The sequence below is a fragment of the Xenopus laevis genome, chromosome 1S (assembly GCF_017654675.1).
Source record: "Xenopus laevis strain J_2021 chromosome 1S, Xenopus_laevis_v10.1, whole genome shotgun sequence".
In the NCBI taxonomy this organism is placed as follows: domain Eukaryota; kingdom Metazoa; phylum Chordata; class Amphibia; order Anura; family Pipidae; genus Xenopus; species Xenopus laevis.
Window position 1 is genome coordinate 29,559,757 of NC_054372.1, and position 22,125 is coordinate 29,581,881.

Sequence of the window (22,125 nt, forward strand, 5' to 3'; positions counted from 1 at the left end):
ATATTCGCCACCTAAAACCTGCCGATTTCATGTACAAGTCAGTGGCAGAGGTCTGTTGAGCCAGTTGGAGATGTTAATAGCCTTCCTGACATTCAAGTGTTTTTCTGGAGAAAAACTCAATTCATACGAATCTAATACGAATAGAATACCATTCGATCGAATATTAGACATTCAAATTTTTTCTTAAATCAGTCGAACTGTGTGTATATTCGAATTGAAAAAGATTCACATGAATTCAAAATTCGACCTTTGATAAATGGGCCTTTTTGTATTTCAGTCTAAAAATGTGTTTGCAATGTAAATATAGCAATGCTATCTTAAACCAAAAAAAAAAAAATGTACTCTTGGAGATATTACAACTAAGGTTACTGCCCTGCAATTTAGCTCCCACAGGCAAACCCTCTACTTAATAGTTAAACTGGAACAACTGTTATCTGCAAGAACGGTGTCAGAAAGTCGCTAAAAAGTCTATTCAGAAATGGGTGTACTTTGTATTCTGGTCACTGAACATACTGTATGAACCTGATGACTTCAGCAAGGGAAGGTGGGAAATATTTACATTATCAGTTGTGAAACATTAGGCCTTGTACTTACGCAGTTCAAGCACCCTGGCACTAGGACATGAAGTTACTGTAAATCACTACATGACTTTTATATTGCAAAAAAAATCTTTGTAATTTTGGGCAAAGTTATTTTCAGTGTATAATCCATGATGATATTTACATTTTTCCAGAAGCCTTGTTTCAAGTAGATCATCTCACAAGGCTGGTAAGGTAAATAGCTCTCCTAGCAACCAGAGCTAAATTTAACCTGATAAATACAATTGAATCCATGTTGTATGCGCTCCACCTGAATCATCAACTAATGGCTTGCTGAATAATACAAGCAACACGTACATGGGAAAAGGAAGCAACGCTTTCACGCTGATCATTCCATATAAAGAGGTAGAACCAACAACCACTTGTGTCAATCTTTTGCCAAGGAAAACTAAAACGGATTGGGAAAATGAGCTTCAAGTGTTATATATTAGAAATTATAACACAATGTATACCGGGTTCTAAAATATTGTCTGATGTAGGAGTATATTGTCACAATATCAGGTGAATCCCGGTAACCCTCCCTAAACAGCAAGGGGTCATGGATCAAGTGTCCATAACCATCAGATCAAAGCTGGTGGCAAATAAAAACCATATCTCACAATTATTTTATTAATTATTATTATTAACAAGTAACAAAAGCACCAACATATTTTGCAACATTGTAAAATAAATGTGTTTATACAAGAATACAGAATTACACACACAGCGACCAGTAGTCGATACAAATAATCGATTAGAAGGCAGAACCTCACTACAGAATGTCCCAACTATTACAGAATTCGTTTGACACATTCATGTCACCCTTATATGAATCTAAAACAATTTCTGGGGGTGCAAAATAACTCGTCTAGTAACAGTAAAATTGTAACATGTTATCATTGGCAATTTTATGACATTTCATGCAGCAATGTTTTCTTTTATTTATCTAGCTGACAGATTTCAAAGTGTCTGTAATGTCATTTTGTTTCTATTTCCCGGCTGGCAGGGTACAGTCAGACAATGCATCAATAGGCAGTGCCAAGCAGCGTTGCTAAGCTTACAGCCAGATGGGGCTTATTCTTCACCGAGAATTAGCCCCTCCGTTTGGGTGCCGGCACAAAAGTAGGCCGATGCAGAGTCACTGTCAGCCTGGGTACAGGATTTGGGTACTGAAATGCATGGGTCAAATAATGGATATTTTTTTTACACATAAATTAATGAAAGGCATGAAGAGCATTATACAAATAACTTGTTGCCACAAACCGTATGTATAAGTAATAGCTCAATCCAACAGTGATCTGGTTTTGCCAAGTCCAGAGAAGAGGTATCATGTAGAAAATGAGGATTTCACTGGAGAGCTGATTTAGTGAAGCAGTGAAGACGTTTATTCAAGATGCATTTAGCACTACATGTTTCGGACCTCTAGGGTCCGAAACTGCACCAAAAGAAGGACCCTAGAGGTCCGAAACATGTAGTGCTGAATGCATCTTGAATAAACGTCTTCACTGCTTCACTAAATCAGCTCTCCAGTGAAATCCTCATTTTCTACATGAAGAGCATTAGACCACCCCCAAAAGAATTTTTAACTGAAGCAATACAGAGGTATTTCAACAAAAGAGCAGATGCAAATGGGTATACAATTTACAAAACTTTACATGTTCAGGTATGGGACCAGATATCCAGAATGATTGGGACCTGGGGCTTTCCAGGCAACGGATGTTTCCGTAATTTGGATCTTCATACTCTACTCGAAAAATCATTAAATAAACCCAATAGGCTGTTGTTATGCTTCCAATAAGGATTAATTATAGCTTAGTGTGGATCAAGTACAAGGAACAGTTTTTTTATTAAAGAGAAAAAATAAATATCTTTCAAAAATTTGGATTATTTGGATAAAATTGAGTCTACGGGAGACAGGCTTTCTGTAATTCGGAACTTTCTGGATAATGCGTTTCCATATATTGGATCCCATACCTGTATACAAAACATGTTTAGAAAGATAACTGCCCCATAGCCACAAATATGTGAAATAAATTTAGGTCAAGTCTGAAAAACAGTAATAGATTAAAAAAATGTAAATAAAACAATAAAAACATGATTAGATGAACACAGAATCTAGAAGACCACAGAGGCTTTGCTTGCATCCCACTTCACATCATCATCTCGTTTTTTATTGGGTATCACTTTTTTTTACAGACAGGGGAAAAATTTAGGTTATTTTTGGCTAATCCCCTTTATATCCGTTCAAATGCCTTTACTTTGAAGCTTTAATTCTATGTTGAATACAATTAAAGCTGCAATTGTTAATGGATATTATCATTCTCTCACACACATTATATATATTGATGAAAAACCAGGTAGTGATTACTGTGAAAGTCACAAAGCATGCAAATTTTGCACTTCTAAGAAAGTTTAAGAAAATCAGTGAAAAGGAATGACAAATAAATAAGTAGAATATATTGTATGTATAATGGGAACTGCACCTCAAGGAATAAGTGACTCACTTTGCGTAACAGATTGGCTCAAAAAAGGTTATTTTATCAAAGTAAAATTAACCAATACATTAAGTCTGCTTTACTAAAGGTGGCCATAGACAGAACACACAGAATATCATATGAAACGTTGCGTCTATGGCCACCATAAAGGAGAATGAAACCCTAAAAATGAATATGGCTAAAAATGCCATATTTTATATAATGAATGCACCAGCCCAAAGTTTCAGCTTGTCAATAGCAGCAATGATCCAGGACTTCGATCTTGTCACAGGGAGTCACCATCCTGGAAAGTGTCTGTGACACTCACATGCTCAGTGGGCTCTAAGCAACTGTTGAGAGGCTAAGCTTAGGGGTTGTCACAAATTATCAAGCAGAAAATGGGGCTGGCCAGTAAAATATGTGAATGCTACAGGGCTGATTATTAAATTATGGTGCTAATTGTACTGGTTCCTGTGCTGCCATGTAGTAACTAACTGTATTGATTACCAATCAGCCTTATATTGTGACATTTATATACAGTATATTGTGAGTGGGTTCCTAAGCTCAGTAAGTGACAGCAGCACAGAGCATGTGCAGTGTATCAGTAGAAAAGAAGACGGGGAGCTACTGGGGCATCTTTGGAGACACAGATCTTTACTGCTAAAGGGCTGTGGTTCCCTAAGGCTGGTACAGAAGCACAAAACATAATGTGCAATATTTCTAGCTACTTCTTTAGTTAAGATTTAAGTGTTCAGCTGCCTATTTCAAAGGGCCATATTAATAGAGAAGTAATGTAGGGCTTGCTATCGGTTGCACAAAAATGCATGCTGAATAAACAGAGTACACTATAATTTTTACTTACTGACACCTTCATGGTTGTTCACTGTAGTTCTGGAATAAAGTAGCCACATTCTTCCTGCCAGCTTACCATTTATAACTACAAGCCACCAACACAGGAAGAACAAGAAGCTATGGGCCAAATATTAAAAAATAAACTATTAAACTAAAGATTCACAGATTTAGAACACAAATAAACAGCACTTATTTTATTTAGGCCAAGGGCAGAAGGAGTGCTGGCATATTTATCAGGCTGAGTGAAGCTGATCTACTCAGTACACCATCTCCATCAGCAGAGTGGAGATTGGCCCAAATACACAAAAGCAGGCATTTTCAAGGCAACCTTTGCTGTGCATGATTGCACACAAGTGGATCTTATTCAATTCAATAAAGATGGGGCATGGAGCGGATCTGTTTCTCTGAGCCTGAAAAAAAATGTTCAGGCTGAAAGTAGCAGAGCCAACACTCTATCTACCTTTAAGTCTTTATCATGCCCATTGACCTTACAATCAAACATAGGGCAATCATACAAATCATTCACGCAAATGCACTCTTCCCAAAGGCAAATAAGTAACATACTAGGGCTGTTTAGCAACACCTATTTAAAGGAGAACTAAACACCCCAATAAGAAAATCCCCTACCTACTACCCTAGGTAGTCTCCCTCCCTGCATAGTTACCCCTAAAATTGCCCCCAAGTGTTTGCTCACTTATATGTGCAGAGTAAGCACAGCAGAGCTCATGGGTGCCATCTTCCAGATCGCTGTGGTGGGACTACCTAGGGTGGTAGTTTGGGGGTTTTCTTATGAGGGGGTTAGTTTTCCTTTAACCTTCTATGTCTTTAAACTAGTGGAAAAAACAGAGCCTCTGGGTGCAGAAACACAAGTAGATGTGTAGAGTAGAGAAGATGCCTACGAAGGGGCCATTTCAGCGATTAAACAAAGGCCGAGAAACAGCCCCATGGGCCCGGGAAGCTACACAGGTGTTATAATGTGAACATTTTTATACTTATCATAATTTTACAATTTGTCTGTTCTAATATTACCTGTTTGTTAGGTTTCTGCTTTCCCCTACTGTGTTATTAACAGAGAGCCTTTGCAAAGAATTCAAATTACATATCCTAGTAACACAAAGATGAAGTCTTCATTCTCAGGTTTCCTGCTGCAGGCAAACCCATCTTTTATATCTCCGAGAGACTTGGGGTAGAGCAGTAAACTGTAGTGTAGGAAGAGTATAATGAGTCAGATTGCAGAGAAATGCCAAATTTCAGATGCGTGAAAATAAATCATGTGATAAGTTAGGAGCTGCACTAACAGCCTTCATGGAACCTGAACATCCACATTGCACCATATTGGCATGACTGCTTCCTAACTTTGCTTAGAGACAGAAAAAGCAAGCTGGTGTGCTATGGGACTTCTGTCAGAAAGCATGACTTTTACACCGCAAATACATACACAGTCTATATTGTAGCTCAGCTCCTAAGCTATGGAAAACAACAGCATCCCAGAGCAGTTGCTAACAACAATTTCAATGACACGGTCACACAAACGAACATACTGGCCGATTTTAGCAGAAGCCAATAAACCTAACAATCGCTTTTTGAGCCATGAAAGGAACCGACGTACAGACTTTGAAGATATAATCTCGCCACCAAAGTGTTCTTGAGCAACCCTACGCCAACCACACACAACTATATGGCAATGAAACATCTAAGTGTCATCACAGATGGAGAGGCGGCTTTAAAAACAAGTAGTAGACAAACATCTTACAAGACTTGTATAGATGAACTGTCTTATAAAACTGCCAGTACAACAAAACTGTGTTGCAACACATGCAAGAGGTTTGCACGAAGCAAGATTTTGCATAAGGATAGCAAATGAATAAAGTTAAAGGAGTGGTTCACCTTTAGGGTAAGGACACACTGGACGATTTGTCGCCAACGTTTTTAAAAAGCAAATCGTGGCGACATATCGCTCGTTTTGTCTCTGAACAAAACCAAATGAAAGACGCCAGCTCCTGTGCCCACAGCGCGTTTGTGAATCGCCTGTAGCTCCAAAACCTTTTTCCGAGCGATTTATCAGAAATAGCATGTACTTAGAAAAGCACTGAAATCTCCTAGACACGCACACACATACAGATAAGTAGCAACAATTGTATTCAAATTACAATGCGAACGCAATGACGCAAGAACGTAAAGACGCCAGGTTACAGCGGGAAGCACAAACCGTTTCCGGTTTGGGTGGAGCACGTACCGCACAGAGTAAATGGGATACAAATCGCTCTGTGCCAATAGTCGCTGTGAATCGTCTGTTCAAAAAAGACGATCGTCTTGTCGTCGCGATTTACTTTTTTAAAACGTTGGCGACAAATCGTCCACAAATCGTTCTAAGTACATGCTAAAGTACATGCAAAAATAAAAATGTAATATAAGCTTCGGCATACTGAAATAAGAAAATTTCTAAATACAATCAATTAAATATTCTATAGCGTTTCTGAAATAATCAATTTAATCTTCACTATCCCTCTCTCAGCATCTGTTTCTCTTCATACTGTCTTCAGAATGTTGGGTGTTACATATTCATTGACAGTTAGAGCCAATATATCTTATATATCTTATAGGGGGGCTCCTTTTGCCTAGAAGATGTATTAGAGCTCACTCTATTAAAATCACCAGAAATCAGGTCTCTCTACATGCAGGATTTGTGCAAAAGGCAGTTATTTTGTTATATTTTGTTTGTACTGGAATCAGTTCTTTGAGTGAGCTCTAACTCATCTGCTGAAAGGGAAAATAAGATCTATTGGATCATTCATCTGACACCCAACTGCTGCATGAAGAGAATGGAGAGAAACAGCTGCTGAGAGAGGAATAGTGAAAATAAACGTGATTATTTCAGAAACAATGTAGAATATTTAATTGATTGTATTTAGAAAGCTTCTTATTCAGTATGATGAAGCTTATATTAAATTTTCATTTTTGCAATAGTTCCCCTTTAAGTTAATTTTTAGTATGTTATAAAAATGGCTTATTCTATGCAACATTTCCATTGGTTTTAATTTTTTCTTTTTTTTTTTAAGTTTTGAATTATTTGCCTTCTTCTTATGACTTGCTCCAGCTTTTAAATGTGGGTCCCTGGCCCCATCTAAAACTTTGTATTACTCATCTTTCTTTTCGGGCCCTTTCCTATTCAAATTCCAGTCTGTTACATAAATCAGTGCATGGTTGCGAAAATTGCAAACTGCAGAGTAGCTAAATAAAAAATAAATAATAATAATAATAATAATAATAAAGTTAATTTAAAGGCAAACTACCCCTTAAGCCCTTCTGTTTATCAAAAGCAAAAACATATGCAACAGAAAATGCGCACAAGAGTGTATAAAAAGTAACTGGCAATGATGCATGTTTTAAATGCAGAACGCCTAGTCTGTGGCCCCCAGTTAGAACATCCCTACAGTATCTTGTCACAAGCAAAGGAAAAAGTTGTGAGATAGTTAGGGTGGTGGCAGACGTGGTTGCTGGGGGAGATCAGTCACCCAGCGACAAATCACCTCTTCTATGAGTGACTAATCTCCCCTAAATGCCTTCCCGCCGGCTAGAAAGTAAATCGCTGGCAGGATAGCACTCAGATCGCGTCTGCTTTCTGAAGTCGCCCAAAGTTTCCTCGTGAGGCAACGTCGGAAAAACAAAGTGATCTGAGTGCCACCCCGCCCATGAATTACATTCTAGCCGGTGGGAAGGCATTTAGGGGAGATTAGTTGCCAGAAGAAGAGGCGATTTGTCACTGGGGGCTGACAGGTTAGACAAGTGGGCTGTATATTAAAGACATGTTCTCAGCCCTCTCCAAACAGTTTGGGGGGGTTGAACATGAACACACCAGCAAGGCTGGACAGTAAGAGGAGAGGTCAATCTCCAGCGGTGCTGCCATGTGGTTCTCTACAAAGCACTGCTGGGGAGGCTTAAAGGAGAATTCAACCGAAAAATTAAAAAAACCCTACCCTACATAGAACCCCTCCCTCCTTCCCCCAGGCTATGTGTTACCCCGGGCAAACGCCCCTAACATTTTACTTACCCTTCGGTGCAGGTCAAGGCATCGGAGCACCATCTTCAGCCGCTTCGGAATGAGATCACCATTGTCGGCGCATGAAAAAGTCAGTTAGATTGCTGAAGAGCCGATCGCATTCCGGAGATATTACTGCAGATGGCTCCCATGAACTGCGATGCCTGAATCTGCACCAAGAGGTAAGGAAAACGTTAGGGGCATTTGCAGGGGTAACACTTAGGCTGGGGGGGGGGGAGGAAGAGGAGTCTATGTAAGAGAGGGTTTTTTTAAGTTTAGGGTTGATTTCTCCTTAAAGAAAGGTTTAAGATCTTGCACATTGTTCACAACCAATTGCACAGCCAACTGGAATACATTGTGCCAGCACAGAGCAGCTACCGATACAGACCATACGTCACTGCACTACTGATGACGTCACGGTTTGATACAGCTGCTTACAGTGCTTTTGCCATCCTACAATTCGACCCAGGCGAGCAGTGTTATTATTATAACTTGTGCACTATCTGAAACAAAGCTATTGATGCGCTCTAATGAAATATCACACATACCGCTCAACTGTTCCGCTTTCCGTGGGACAGCCTCAATTTTATCAACACAGCCCACTGTCCAGGTTCGCTTCTTAAACGTCCCGCAACGCAGTTAATACCCAGCTCCTTGGCTCCAGCCGCACAGCTAATCCCTACGTCATGTCTCATCTCGCGAGACTGTGGCTATAATTTTATTGACGCAGTGACGCGGCACGTAGCCACCTTGCGAAGGATTACTTCAATGTTTACACAATTCACACGATAGACTGTTGGCGTTTGCTTTGCTCGCAGCTCCTACTTCTCTCAGCTCAGCTGGGAGGGGAGACTTAGCTCCCATGATTTAATACGTGGCAAGCAATATTCATCGTCATACGTTCAGGGAATTTTCTGCCTGGTTCAGTCACGAGATATAATGACAGACTGGACTTCTGGATGGAAATTGCTGCTGGGTGGCAAATAAAACTGCGTGTTTACATGATGTACAAGTGACAGTTTGAAGTTGGCAGTTTCCCTTTGCTTCTGCGATCAGTTTTCCCTGCTTCTGCGATTTGGCCAATCATGAGCTGCCGCTTTAGTTACCCTCCCCTCTGCATCACTGACCTGCCCCTTTGCATCAGCAGCCCTGCCGCTTTTTTGCATCATAGACCCCACCTCTGACATCACTGATCCTGCCCCCTGTCCTGCTTCAAAGGAAGGAAAAGGTGGCAACCCTAATTGCACTTATGTTAAAGAAGCGGTATACTGCCCCTTTAGGGTCAGGCCACACTGGCCGTTTTGGGGAGATTTGGTCGCCTAGCAACTAATCGCCTCGATTTTGCAGCAACCAGAAACGGAACTAGAGGGGGGCGGGCCCTGGCGCAGGACGCACAGCTGGCTGGGAATAACCCCCTGCTCCCCCAGTAGTTCTGCCCCTGGCAGCAACCAATCTCCCCAGATGCCTAAAACGTTGACTAGAATTAAAAAAAGGCAGCGCAAATCACACGCGGCAATTCGTTTTGCCTCACGAGGAAACTTCGGAAAACAAATTGCCGCGTGTAGTTAGCGCCGGCGTTTTTAGGCAACTTCGGACGACTTCGGAAAATGAATCGCCGAGTGTGATTAGCGCCGGCGTTTTTTTTCACTTCAGTCGGCGTTTTAAGTGTGTAGGCAATTAGTCGCCTGCCAACCAAATCTCCCCAAAACGCCCAGTGTGGCCTGACCCTTAAGCAAACGGAGTGGACAAAAGTACTAGGGATGCACCGAATCCACTATTTTGGATTCGGCCGAATCCTTTGCGAAAGATTTGGCCGAATACCGAATCCTAATTTGCATATGCAAAATTAGGGATGGGAAGGGGGAAACATTTTTTTCCCAGGAAAGTTTTTTTTTATACTTTATTTTACAGAAATTCACCTCACTGCCCCTAATTTGCATATACAAATCCGATTCGGCCAGGCAGAAGGATTCAGCCGAATCCAAATCCTGCTGAAAAAAGCAGAATCCCTAAAAAGGCTGCATGTCTAAAAAGTACCAAAATCAGTAATATCTCTCAGATGGCTGATGCCTGAATGCTGCATTTGTCACCAGCAGTGACACTTCTTTTAGGGATGACTTTTAGGGCATGGCATTGGCTGTTGTAATAGCATCAGCTTTTATTACAGGCCAACCTCGTTTACTGCTTATTAAAAAAAAGTCCAGTTTTTCTCTGCATTGAACAGCCAGAAAAAGAAATAAAGTTTCTAACTTAATTGGCTTTTGGCAGAGAGCCCAGAACAGCCACAACAGAAGATAAGAAAACAATTGTAACAATTTTGTAAAATTTGTAACAAATTCAAATGTATCTAGATAAGCATGTCCCTTGGAAAAAAGTTAGACTCACAGCTTAAAGAGCAATTCACCTTCATTAGCAAAACTGTAATAACTGAAAAAAAAAACACTGAAATATGTTCAAACTTTTATAACCTTCGAAATTTTATAAATGAACATGGTAATTAGGGGGTGTGGCCACAAAAAAACGGGCGTGGTAAAAAATCGCCATGCTTCGTACGGCAACTTTTTTGTCCCTCTTTTTATTTCCAAAATGTTGGGAGGTATGCAGTGTTGTTAGTGGAGTACCGCAGGGCTCTGTACTAGGTCCCTTGCTTTTCAACTTGTTTATTAATGACCTAGAGGTGGGCATTGAAAGTACTGTTTCTATTTTTGCAGATAATACTAAATTGTGCAGAACTATAGGTTCCATGCAGGATGCTGCCACTTTGCAGAGTGATTTGTCTAAGTTGGGAAACTGGGCAGCAAACTGGAAAATGAGGTTCAATGTTGATAAATGCAGGTTTATGCACTTTGGTAAAAATAATATAAATGCAAGTTATACACTAAATGGCAATGTGTTGGGAGTTTCCTTAAATGAGAAGGATCTAGGGGTTTTTGTAGATAACAAGTTGTCTAATTCTGGGCAGTGTCATTCTGTGGCTACTAAAGCAAATAAAGTTCTGTCTTGCATAAAAAAGGGCATTAACTCAAGGGATGAATAATTATGTCTCTTTATAGGTCCCTGGTGAGGCCTCATCTGGAGTATGCAGTGCAGTTTTGGACTCCAGTCCTTAAGAGGGATATAAATGAGCTGGAGAGAGTGCAGAGACTAAGTGCAACTAAACTGGTTAGGGGGATGGAAGACTTAAATTATGAGGGTAGACTGTCAAGGTTGGGGTTGTTTTCTCTGGAAAAAAGGTGCTTGCGAGGGGACATGATTACACTTTACAAGTACATTAGAGGACATTATAGACAAATAGCAGTGGACCTTTTTACCCATAAAGTGGATCACCATACCAGAGGCCTCCCCTTCAGACTAGAAGAAAAGATCTTTCATTTGAAGCAACGTAGGTGGTTCTTCACAGTCAGGACAGTGAGGTTGTGGAATGCACTGCCGGGTGATGTTGTGATGCTGATTCAGTTAATGCCTTTAAGAATGGCTTGGATGATTTCTTGGACAGACATAATATCAAATATTGTGATACTAAACTCTATAGTTAGTATAGATATGGGTATAAAGACAGGGCCGGATTTACATAGCGGGTGCCCCTAGGCCCACTGACGTACATCACCCCCATCCCCTCGCACAAATTTTCATCATCGGGACCGGAGCAATGGGGATTGGTGCACAAGAAATTTTATAAACTATTGAATCTCTTGTATTTCTGAACCAATGTGGGTGTGGATGGGCAGCATGCTGCCCCCTGAAATCCTGCCGCCCTAGGCCCGGGCCTTGGTGGCCTTTCCACAATTCCGGGCCTGTATATAGAATTTATGTGAAGGTATGGAGGGGTGTGTGTATGGATGCTGGGTTTTCATTTGGAGGGGTTGAACTTGATGGACTTTGTCTTTTTTCAACTCGATTTAACTATGTAACTAACTATGTAACTATTACAGTAAATAGCTGCAGGGATGCTGAAGTGGAATCAGTTTGTAATAAAAAAGAGACAGCAATATGATTTTTTCAATTTTTTTCTAATTTTACTGTTATGTAGCTGTAAAGGTTGTTTCTGGCCTGTGTCTGTGTTGAGGAGCATGACAGTGGACCTAACATTCTAAAAATAATAAAAGTTGAAAGTAGTAAAGACTGTACTTTCTTATGAACCCTTTTTCAATATTATAGTGAGATCTTCTACAATTTAGCACCTTAAATCTTCATCCAGTCATGTTCCTCCTGTGCCTTCTTTTTAATTCTGGTATAAAATCTGCTCTTACCAAAGATACTGCAGTTCTGACAATGCAACAATACCATTCCCACTGTGTCACAATTGGTTGAATTAGCACATGATTACACATGTGAGCAGTAACGCCACGTCAAGGCTTCAACCCTGTTACTGTCCATTCACTCCGGATGTAACATTCCTCAGGGGGTCTAATAATATTATAGCAACAGTCAATAAATAACATCATAAGAAAATAGTGAAGCTTACTCATGTCTGTGAAGTTTACCCCTTGCTCAATACATTCCTAATAAACTTCTAGTTCATCTGCAGGAAGGTTAAAAAAACCCCATGTACTGGGGGGAAAAAAACCCTTCCCGGCATAGATGATTGGACTATAAGCATTAATATCAGAGTATGGGTTCAACAAACTTGTGTATGAAGGCAAAGCAGATTGAACGTTAGACCCCCTTGCCCTCTTGTTACACCTTTGGCCTTTCAAACAATTAACTATACCCACCTGTACCCGTAGGAAGGAAATTTTTAATAAATAATGTTCAATAACTATACCCATAGAGGCATATTTATCAAGGGTCAAATTTCGAATTGAAAAAAGTTCATAATTCAAATTCAAAAAGACCAACCAAAATTAAAAAAAGGGGTTTTTTGGTCGAATAGGTCAGTTTTCGATCGAATAGTTCCGTATTTGGCCAAATTTGAATCGTTCAAATTGAAGGAATATCGCATTCAATCGAATTCGATTCGTTTTTCAAAGTCCACCAATTGACTCCAAGTAGGTTCTAGGAGGTCCCCCATAGGCTAAAACAGCAATTCGGCAGGTTTTAGATGGCTAATGGTCGAAATCGAATTTTTAAAGAGACACTGCATACATTTTTTTTCAAATTCGAATCGAATTTGGACTATTCCCTAGTCGAAGTACACAAAAAATAACTAGAAATTTTAATTTTTTTCATTCGAAAATTCACCTCGCCCTTTGATAAATCTGCCCCATAATATAAGGTCCTACAACAGGAATGACACAGAATTTTCCTTAGTTGGCACAAATGCTCCATTGGAGGCTGCAGAAAATAAGAGAGAAAAAACCTTTTATCCAGGATGATATGCAATATGCAGAAAAGAGGATGGGAAACATTTCTGTTATATAATGCAGTCAAGTAAATCCCTTCTGAAATTCCCCATACTACATGACAAAAAGGTGCAAATGCATGTATGTAATCTCTGCAAAGCAATAATAAAAGCACTGTCTGGTTGAATTCAGGTAAAAACATTGCTTAATCTGACACTATATTAGAGAAACTTTTTTTGCCTTAGCATTCTATTGCGTTCCCTGTCCCATTCCCACACAGACCTGACATAGACCAAACTGCACAAAAATAAGATCAGCAGCCCGAGTAGCGATATCCTGGTCAGCAAGTTGTTGACCCATACAAAACCCTAAACCAACCTTTCTCTATCCGCACCTACTCTACTTATATGCCCGTCCATCTCTAACATCACAGTGGGGGCGGGGCTGGTGTGCGTCTATAATTATATGCTGTTGGATGTGGAAGTGGGGCATACATAAGTTGCGGACGGGAAGTGCGATAAGGGCAACAGACAGAGCCTGGCCCGATCCCTCCTGCACATCACTAATTTGTACACTGCATGCTGGGATTATAACAGCAGCTGCAGACACTGGATTGTGTACTTTTGTATACTGCATAAATAAAAATATATTTGATTCCAAGGGAATTTCAGATTTTCATCTTTGTGAACATGAAACAGATTAAATAATAGGTCAAAAACAAAAAGCAATACCGTATGTACAAAATAAAAGAGAATGGAAATGTAGTCTAAATATAAAGGGTGATAGAAATTTCCCTTGTGAACCCACCTTAGTGTTTAATAAAGGGGCATATAGCCACATGTTCAACATGTTGAATAAATAGACTTGTGCCGATTACACTTTTTGTATATTGTGTTAATCAGGGAAAAGAAAAGGTTTTTAAAATAGTCTTCCTGCTTATGTGGTGGGAAACACAGTAGATAGCATGGGGTCCATGCTATCCATCGTCCGACGCTTGATTTCTCCTCCCTGGCTCCTGTAAGGAAGACAGGGAGGAGACATCGAGCTCCACACAACGGATCGCCCAATTGCTTTCTGTAGAGGAGTGCATGCGGAGCAGGGCCGGACTGGGAGTAAAAAGCAGCCCCGGCAAAAAAATCAAAGCAGCCCACACATAAATGCATGCTTGTGTTTAACTTATATGCACGCATATTTTATACAGTATATGTATATGTTGATATCCTTATCATTTACAGTAGGGGGTACATTATCCCTTATAATACATGAGTGATACTCAGAGTTCCCTGTATAACTCAGCCTGCAGCCTTGTGCCTTTATATGGTCACAGAACCCCTCAGTGACTTCTAATATCCTTATCATTTACAGTAGGGGGTACATTATCCCTTATAATACATGAGTGATACTCAGAGTTCCCTGTATAACTCAGCCTGCAGCCTTGTGCCTTTATATGGTCACAGAACCCCTCAGTGACTTCTAATATGCTTATCATTTACAGTAGGGGGTACATTATCCCTTATAATACATGAATTCCCTGTATAACTCAGCCTGCAGCCCTATGCTTTTATATGGCCACAGACCCCCTCAGTGACTTCTAATATCCTTATCATTTACAGTAGGGGGTACATTATCCCTTATAATACATGAGTGATACTTAGAGTTCCCTGTATAACTCAGCCTGCAGCCTTGTGCCTTTATATGGTCACAGAACAACCCCTCAGCGACTTCTAATATCCTTATCATTTACAGTAGGGGGTACATTATCCCTTATAATACATGAGTGATACTCAGAGTTCCCTGTATAACTCAGCCTGCAGCCCTATGCTTTTATATGGTCACAGAACCCCTCAGTGACTTCTAATATCCTTATCATTTACAGTAGGGGGTATATTATCCCTTATAATACATGAGTGATACTCAGAGTTCCCTGTATAACTCAGCCTGCAGCCTTGTGTATTTATATGGTCACAGAACAACCCCTCAGTGACTTCTAATATCCTTATCATTTACAGTAGGGGGTACATTATCCCTTATAATAAACGAGTGATACTCAGAGTTCCCTGCAGCCTTGTGTCTTTATATGGTACACTGTAGTGACATTTTTAATTAATGTAATTAAGTGCAAATTCTCAGTCTTCTAAACCAGTATGTGGTGAGGTGATAAAAATTCCCACCGACAAATTCAAAGTTTGTGCAGCCCTGTCCTCTCTCTCTCTCTGCTCGAACTTTACATTAGTGAGTGTCATGCCAGAGAGTGGGGGAGGATGACAGGTTTATGTGAAGCACGTCAAGGGTCAGGGATTCTTTTAAAGATAGTATAATTAGGTGACCCCACAGTGTATGCTGGTGTCAGTGATTAAAGGAGAAGAAAGAAAGAAAAAAAATCTCTAATTATTGCCCATATAATGTAAATATATTTACATAATTTTTTCCTGCAATTTGTGAGTTATTTCTGCCAAGTGTACCTTTGCTGCAGGCCATAAAATCTTCTTAGGGCACACGCATGCGAACTTCTTTTCTGTGGAGCACTGTGCATGCGCACTACTGCTTAAGCTTTCCACGGTGTAGCGCGGATGTTTGGGTCATGTGACTGACAAGCGTCATCGCTGACCTTTCTGCTCCTGCCTGCTGTAGCTCATGCTGTTCCGTTGTTATGGAGATGCCCCAGGAGAAGGGAAGCTTTGAAGCTCCTATACTTGCTCGCTTCATTAGCAATGTAGGAGCTGGTGGACACTGCTAGCACACAACTTTCTCAGCAGCGTTCTGGTCTGTCTGTCTGACTGAGGTCTGTATTAATAAAGCATTTATTTTTACAGAAAAAAACGCTTGCTTTTTTTTACTTGTACGTGCGCCTGATTTATTACATCCCAGGGTCTTAGGGAGGCTCATGTGCAGTATCGATGAGGCGCTGGGGGGGGGAAGTGACGCAGCGAGTTTAAAATGGCGGTGGCGGCAAAGTCTCAGATGTGGCCAAAGTTGCTAACAATAGTGTGCGAAAACAATAATTATATCACTCTTTTAAATGCAGCGTTTCAAGAGGGGAGTAATGGTGAAGTGTTTGAGTAAGTTTCTTTATTTAAAATTTCACGCAGGCAAGAGCACCTAGCACCGGATCTAATTAGGCAGGGGCGGCCCACTTGAAAGCAGGGTAGAGCGGCCCCTCGGGCAATTGCCCGAACTGACAGATTACCAGTCCGGGCCTGATGCGGAGTTTCGGTAAGCTATTTCTTAATAAAGACTTGGCCATTTCAAAGTTTAATTTGTCTTGGTGGTTCTTTTTCAATGTATACTAACACATTTTTTAATTTTCTTTTTTTATGTTACCGGTCCTTTAACTATAGGGTCAGGAGAGGGTTTATAAGATTCCACCTGCTCAGGTTTGTGAGGAAGGATTAGTCAGGGATCTGTCACTCAGTTTCTTTTACAAGTTGTGTGTTGATGTAATCATTGTTGGTGGTACAATAACCCTGTGTGTGTAACAATGCAGAGGCACAGTAACGTCTGTCAGCCTCTACACTTTCAGTTGTTACATTTCTGTCACTTGGGTCTTTGTGCAACATAATCCTAAATACATTCTTGGTGGCAATGCCAAGACTGTTAGTAACTCCATCCACAGGTTTATTTAGACGGCTGTACTCGGCTGACCCCTGCTGGTTACTTCATTCAGAATCAGAAAAAGAAATGGGGAGATTGTTGTCGAAGCAGATTTGCTTTAACAGGCAGGTAAAAAATGTGCAGCTATACTCTGAGGCAGGGATCCCCAACCTTTACAACCCGTGAGCAACATTCAGAAGTAAAAGGAGTTGGGGAGCAACACGAGCATGAAAAATGTTCCTGGAGTACCAAATAAGGGCTGTGATTGGTCATTTAGTAGCCCCTATGTGGATTGTCAACCTACATTGAGGCTCTGTTTGGCAGTGCACCTGGTTTTAATGCAATAAAACTCACCTCCAAGCCTGGAATTCAAAAATAAGCACCTGCTTTGAGGCCCCAGGGAGCAACATCCAAGGGGTTGGAGAGCAACATGTTGCTCGCGAGCTACTGGTTGGGGATCACCTGAGGTGTTTCTGGGTCACTATTAGCTGTGATGACTGGCAGACCATCTGGGGATACTGCACCTATTCATGTGTGGTAATTATGCCATGAGATTTACATGAGAATTTAATAATGATCACACCAAACTGCTTATATTATGTAAAGCAAATGCTAAATGTGCTTAGTAATAAGTCTATCATTTAAATCTCACAGTTTGACCAAAATTAACAAAGTTTTTGCATAAACTAGGGCCAGGTGAAATTAAGAATCCTTACTAGAGAAAGACCCTGTGCCTTAAAAGCAATAGCTTTAGTGATATGCGGGTTGTGTGGGGAAGGGTTGGGTGCGAGTCAGACTGGAGAGGTACACTCCTCCTTTGCTCGTGAAAATTCACACAGTTCACACAGAGTTAGCATAGAAGAGAAGACGTGAGTATTGGTTGGATAAGGGTCCTACAATGGCAACATTTTGCGGTTAAGGTTAGCGGAGCTGTCAACCCCGCTATTTTTTTGTAAATTACCAGATTTTGGGCTCTGTCTCACAGTCTCTTGTCACCTCTACTTTACATAGACCTAGGGTTGCCACCTGGCCGGTATTTTACCGGCTTGGCCAGTAAAAATTATGGTTCATCCCAATGTTGTTAATAGGGAAAAAAGATAAATATATAGGATATTTTTTTTTCCAGAAAAGGTGGCAACAATACATAGACCCCCCAGCCTAGCTTCTAACCAAAGAAATGCCCCTAACTTATTACATACCCCTTGGTGCAGATTCAGGGATCGCAGTTCACGGCAGCCATCTTCTTTCGTGATTTTTGCAATCGGAGTTTAGTAAATAACTCCCAGAATGTAGCTAATTTGTCTTCAACCAAACTGATTGACGTAATCAATTTTTTTTTTATGATTTATATGCAAACAGTGCTTTAATAAGATCTATGGGCTTATAATGTGTAGTCAAATGTTTAAAAGATCATATATATTTTTTTAAAACAATGATAATAGCTTTGTACGTTTTGTGAGTTGTATCTTATAAAGTTTTACATTTGCTCTTTCGATGTTTTCCATTTCTAATAATAAATTTTGCAGTTAAAAGCTTTCCTAATCTGTTAAGGGTTAAAGTTTTTAAATTGGAATCCGGAGATAAACCTTATGGAAGGCTAATCTGGACGTCGTTTTCTTTAATTAAGTTTAAATGATTGTAACGGCTATGCTTGCATTTGTGCCTAAACGCGTTAGGACGTGTAATTTTTAACAGAATGGAATAAAGCTTTGTTTTTATCCTCACCGGTTGGCCGCAGGAGTGCATGTACAATTTTTGACGCAACCAAACAGATTGGGCTAATTTCACATTGAATGTTACATTATTTATAGATATTTAAATGTTATAAATTAATTTATTCTAGAAACTACAGCCTTATTGCCTGTTACGTCCACATTAAGACAATGGGGCAAATTCACTAAGATTCGTAGTTGCGCCAGCGTCCGCTTCGCCGCACTTCGCCAGGTGAATTTTCGCCAGCGCTTCGCAAATTCACTAAAATCCGAAGTTGCGCTCAGGGGAAACGAAAGGTTGCGAAGTTGCACTAGCGTTAATTCGCCAGGCAAAGCGAAGTTACGCTAGCGATGCTTAATTTGCATACGGCGCCAAATTGAATTTACAATGGAAGTATACGTAGCAGCACTACACAAGCCTGGGAAACCTTCAAAACATCAAATAAAATTTTTATTTTGCCTTACACATGTGCCCACTGTATAGTTAAGGTGCCATGAGTTAGGAAATGTAGGGGGGGAAGGAGAGTAGCCCCAAAAAATTTTCGATCTTTTTCAGCCTATCACCCATAAAAAAAGAAAAAACGCTTTGGGACTTTGAAAACATTTCAACTTTTTTTGAAGCAATCCCTATCTACTCTATTGCACTTCGCCTGGTCTGAGGTGGCGAAGGAAGTCTGGTGTAAAAGGTAGTGTTCAGAAAAATGCGTGCGTCAGTGAATTCGCGTAGTTACGTCCATTGCGCAAATTCGTAAAGCATAAGGGTGCGAAGTAACACTAGCGAATTTACGCCAGTGTCCGTCGGCAAATTAACGAAAATGCGCTACGCTAGCGAATTAACGCTAGCGTTAGGCGCTTCGTCCTTTAGTGAATTTGCCCCAATGTATCTATTTTCATGAACATTTATTTCTTTAAACTTTTCTTAGTTTATCTATTAGACAACTAAAACTTAAACTACATTTTTGTCACTAACTCTTTCTTATTATATCTGTTCTTATCAATGAGCATTCCCTAATCCTTAGGATTGTTATCCAGCAGATTTACGGTAAAAAAAAAACCACTCCCTGGTAACCTGCGGGCTGCTGAGGAGAGTTTCTCAACTTGCTTCATGGCAAAAGCCCCTGGCGCAGTTTTGCATCAAAACTTGTGGTTTAACTATTTCCTTTTTTTTTTTTTTTGCGAAGCTGCACTCAAATGTGGTCTGTCAGGAAAATAAATAAAGTGTCAAGATTGACACATCTGCTATCCCCACTGACATCCCTGCATCACGCATGCATTCAAGATCAGGATATACAACAGAGATTTTTTGTTGCAATCTGGAAGTGTCATTTGGAGGGAGCAGTAGTAACCCTGCACTAAACCCATCCTGACAAAACCTTGTACCTTGACTGCAATTAATTCCAGATAAATATTGGGCAAAATAAGAAGGGCTAGTTTGGCTCATTACTACCAAAGAGAGATCACTTTGCTGACATTCTTAGATATATATTGGAAATTTCAGCTTTTACTTACATTTTAACATGCACATCTTTTTTTTATTAAGCTCCTAATAGCCTTAGATGAACAAGATCTCTGTGCAAAATGCATCTCTTTATTACAGCAGCATTTGGTGTAATGAATACTGGCAAGTTTGGAAATAGAACACCAGATGGCAGTATATATCAACAAAAGAATCTGAAGATTATATATATATATATATATATATATATATATATATATATATATATATATATATATATATATATATATATATATATATATATATATATATAATTATTCTGGCACTGACTGTAACAATAACTGTGTGTCATTAAAATGAAACAATGTTATTTTCCAAGGAAGTCTTAATGCAGATGAAAGTTACTACATGTATTTGCCTAATATACATTTTATGAGTATAAAGGGACAGCTAATGCAAGATTATAGTGGGTCAGTGTTTCTCACTACCTAACTTCATCTCTTACTGCAATCACTCTATACACTTTTTGATGAATTTGTAGCGCGTTTAGGATGTTTTTTCACTGTTTTGGATTCTTTAAATTCGATTAGCGTACCCTCTATTCTGACACTGTATGAGGATTATTAGCTTTTATTTTTTAAGCAGCAACATATTTTATGCAACACTTTAAAAAGACCATCTCTATCCCAGTGGAGCTTACAATCTAAGGTCTATGGGCACATACACTAGGACCAGTTTAGAGCCAGGTAACCTGTCAATGAACAGATATTTATGATACCCTTCAATAACCAAGTGCCAAGTATAAGGCACATAGTAATGAGCAAACAGCCCCAGAAATTGCAATATTATAATATTTAAGGACCCACAAATGGCCTGCAATTTGTACCCAGGCAGAGAAAAGAGAGTCTGCTCTTTTGTGCAGCTTCACTGACATTTAAAATGCATTCCAGGCCCAAAATGGCAATCTGTGGATTCTGGCAAATTCCAGAGGGGCTGCTGTAAGATGCCATAGACACTCACTATATAGTTGGCTACTGGGGGGCTGTTTGGGCCTACAGTATGTGTACTTGGAGTGCTTGGGTCTATTTTGACTCCCTGTCCAGATCTGATGCTATTGATCTTTACCCTGGAATCCACTCAGCATAGCTGCATGAAGGCCAACATTGTGCCTGTTAGTGGAGCGGATGTGCTTTTCCCCACCTGCATACAAAACACTGGCAGAGAATATTGTTATAGAATAATCATCTACCACATGTTCTATTAGTCTAAAACCCACAACATGTAGGGGGTTATTTATTAAAGTCTGATTTTTTTCTGGTCAGAGTTTTAAAGGAGAAAGCACCATTATAATTTTTTTGTGTGATTTATTAAACCCAGAGGCTGTTAAAAGTCAGAATAAAAAAAGTACTCCATGTCAAACATGCCAAGGTTATTTAGATGTCCCATTTATAATTGGAAGATATAATGATCTGCGTTTTTTTGTGGTTTTTGGGTGATAATCTGAAAAAATCAAGCATCAAATGTTTTGACATTTTATCGAGTCTTTTCCCAGACCAGATAATTTATTGATAAATACAGTAAAAATGTGGATGAGAGTTTGGTCAAAATAGTTTATAGAAAACAATGATACATTTTCGGATTTTAGTAAATAACCCCAGTAGTGTTAATATGTATTTGAGGTATACAATAGAGGTAACAATAAATCTACTTTGGGATACGCAAGTTCCTTAAGGGGAAATTACACAATGTACAACCAGAAGCCAAGGTTTTAACATACTGACAATCACTAGCAAAATAATGGCTAATAATACATGAATTACTGGCTGACTGTAGTGCTGCCTGAAATAAGATCATTCCTGTGCCAGCTGCTGCTACTGCCAATCTTCTCCCTGTTATGTTTAGTGGTTTACAATAGAGGAGATGAAATCCTACTGCATGCTAAATAAAGCTATTAGGAATATAAAATATAGGTACCATTAGCATAAAAAGAACAGTTGTGGGTTCTAATTGAAAAATTAGAAAAACTCACACTGAAAACACTTTAAATTTGCCATAGACAGCTCCCATTGATGTATACATTAACTTGGCAGCTTTTAGATGTTTTACATGTTTTTTAAGATAATAAAAAGTATAACAAAGTA

The 22,125-nt window shown here is 39.7% G+C and overlaps 1 protein-coding gene across 2 annotated transcripts in view; it reads right to left on the bottom strand.

Moving 5' to 3' along the window:
* clock.S (clock circadian regulator S homeolog) overlaps positions 1 to 9,008 on the bottom strand; it is a 55,948-nt gene extending 46,940 nt beyond the window's left edge. The window contains exons 1-2 of one of the 2 annotated variants that reach the window (XM_018243149.2): positions 8,492 to 9,008; positions 7,956 to 8,113 (exon numbers count right to left, since the gene is read on the bottom strand). The gene's annotated coding sequence lies outside the window, so the exon portion shown is untranslated. The remainder of the gene's footprint in view (positions 1 to 7,955; positions 8,114 to 8,491) is intronic. The other variant, XM_018243150.2, reaches the window with a different exon arrangement.
* Between the last annotated feature and the right edge of the window lie 13,117 nt (positions 9,009 to 22,125).